Source organism: Clavelina lepadiformis, unplaced genomic scaffold (genome assembly GCF_947623445.1).
Source record: "Clavelina lepadiformis unplaced genomic scaffold, kaClaLepa1.1 scaffold_191, whole genome shotgun sequence".
NCBI classification, from domain to species: Eukaryota; Metazoa; Chordata; class Ascidiacea; order Aplousobranchia; family Clavelinidae; genus Clavelina; species Clavelina lepadiformis.
In genome coordinates this window covers 20,001-22,500 of record NW_027508291.1, presented here as the reverse complement: position 1 = coordinate 22,500, position 2,500 = coordinate 20,001, and the positions used below count along the sequence as shown (strand labels likewise).

General features: G+C 48.0%; 1 non-coding gene across 1 annotated transcript in view; it reads left to right on the top strand.

Annotated features, from left to right (window-relative positions):
* Nucleotides 1-1,679: 1,679 nt before the first annotated feature.
* The window catches only part of LOC143472908 (small subunit ribosomal RNA), a 1,808-nt gene continuing 987 nt past the window's right edge, over nucleotides 1,680-2,500 (top strand). Inside the window, exon 1 of the ribosomal RNA XR_013120213.1 lies at nucleotides 1,680-2,500. This exon is cut by the window's right edge and continues 987 nt beyond it. This is a non-coding gene — a ribosomal RNA (small subunit ribosomal RNA).

The window sequence follows — 2,500 nt, the reverse complement described above, 5'->3', positions numbered from 1 at the left end:
AACACACACACACACACACACATACATACATACATACATACATACATACATACATACATACATACATACATACATACATACAAGCATGGAAGATTGAATTGCTATTTATTTGCATTTTTCCTCTAGCGACCGTAATGTGTTTCTTTTTTGGTCGCTAGTTGGCGCCCTCGGACTACCATAATTTCCACAACGCGTCCGTTTTGCCATCGCATTCTTCCCTGCGGCACTGCTTGCTCACAAATTTTTTTCCTTTCAGTATTATGAGCGAAGCAAACATTTACCTGGAGCATCAGCCTTCCGCTATTATTATTCCGCTTAAACCTATTCCTACTGCAATGTTCAATGATCAATGATCAACTCAATTCCCGACGAAAGACGGTCTATTCTGAGTTACCCAAAACGGTGACTGGCAGGTGAGTGCATTTGATATATTTCTTTAGCGTTTGGACGTGTGTGATTCAATATATTTTGTATGACACTCTGTTACATTGTCGTAATTGAGCTCTTCAATTTAATTTCATTTAATTTAATTTTATTTTATAATTTAACAATAACTTTGTACAATTAAATAACTTTAATTGATAAATACGTTGTCATTGCCTTGCATTGACTCACGTAGCTTTGCAATGCTGCTTGATGATCATTTGATGATTTTGTTGTATGACATATATTGTTATGATTATATCGATTAAAATTGTGCACTTTGACACTGTATGGCATTAGATTAATTTTATCAAGTCGATTCACACCAAAAAAATGTTAAAGTCCAAACGCCCAGGTCGCGCGGATAGCCCTCACCCGCCGCGGATTTTCCCAAGTCGGAAGAGCTTTAGCCGCGAGTCGGTGTTTGGACTTTAACTTTTTGTTGGTGTGATGAGACTTGAACATTTTTTAGAGTCCAAACGACCAGGTCGCGCGCATAGCTTTCACCTGGCGCGGATTTTCCGAACTCGGGAGAGCATCACGCGCGGGTCGGTGTTTTGGACTCTGAAAATTTTTCCCATCCACTCCAAAAAATGTTAGAGTCCAAACGCCCAGGCCGCGCATATTCTCTTGACCGAGCGCGGATTTTTCGACCTCGGAAAAGTTTTTGCCGCGGGTCGATGTTTGGACTCTGAAATTTTTTCAAGTCTCGACAAAAAGTTAAAGTCCAAACGTTGGGAAATATTTTCAGAGTCCAAACGTTCGAGTTGCGCGCAGTGCCCGGCCGGGGCGCGGTTCGGCGGCCACGGCAAGCGGCCACGCACCTTCCCAAACTCCAAATCCGGCCGCGAGGTCGCGCGATCCCGAGGCCGTTCTGGGGTACCATGGCGATGCAGGATTCTGTGACTACTATGAGGGAGCAGGCAGTCGTAGTGAGCGAATGCGCGCGCGAGTGCGAATCGAAGCAGAATCGATCTCGGTTGGCGTCGGGCACGATGGGCAGATGTAATGCTGTTCGCGCGGTCGCCCATGCTTAGCCGGGGTTTTGAGCGGTCTGTCGGATCCAGTGGCAAGCTATCGGCGTGCCTCGGCGCGAGTATTGCACTCGAATCGCCGGGCAGCGTCCGGAATCGACGGTTTTCGGAGCTCGTGCAAGCCGCGAGCGTAGTGTTTGAGTAGCGATGTACACGGAGAACGTGTGAAAAGAAACGCGGGGCGCCCGTCGTCCCGCAGCAGCCTCGTTTGCTGCGAATAGCTACCTGGTTGATCCTGCCAGTAGTCATATGCTTGTCTCAAAGATTAAGCCATGCAAGTGTAAGTACGAGCTCTCGTACAGTGAAACTGCGAATGGCTCATTAAATCAGTTATGGTTCATTTGATCGTACGTGTTACTTGGATAACTGTGGTAATTCTAGAGCTAATACATGCGAAAAGCGCCGACTCACGGAGGCGTGCATTTATCAGACCAAAAACCGACCGGGCCTCGGCCCGTGCTCGTTGGTGACTCTGGATAACTTTGCGGATCGCACGGTCTTGCACCGGCGACAAATCATTCAAGTGTCTGCCCTATCAACTTTCGTCGGTACGGTATCTGCCTACCGAGGTTCTTACGGGTGACGGGGAATCAGGGTTCGATTCCGGAGAGGGAGCCTGAGAAACGGCTACCACTTCCAAGGAAGGCAGCAGGCGCGCAAATTACCCATTCCCGACGCGGGGAGGTAGTGACGAAAAATAACAATGCAGGACTCTAACGAGGCCCTGTAATTGGAATGAGTACACTCTAAAACTTTTAACGAGTATCCATTGGAGGGCAAGTCTGGTGCCAGCAGCCGCGGTAATTCCAGCTCCAAAAGTGTATATTTAAGTTGTTGCGGTTAAAAAGCTCGTAGTTGGATTTTGGGCTCGGGCCGTCGGTCCGTCGCAAGGCGTGTACTGGCGTGCCCGGCCTCACCTTCGGTTCACCGTCGGTGCTCTTGACTGAGTGTTGGCGGCGGCCGGAACGTTTACTTTGAAAAAATTAGAGTGTTCAAAGCAGGCGGTTCGCCTGAATAATGGTGCATGGAATAATGGAATAGGA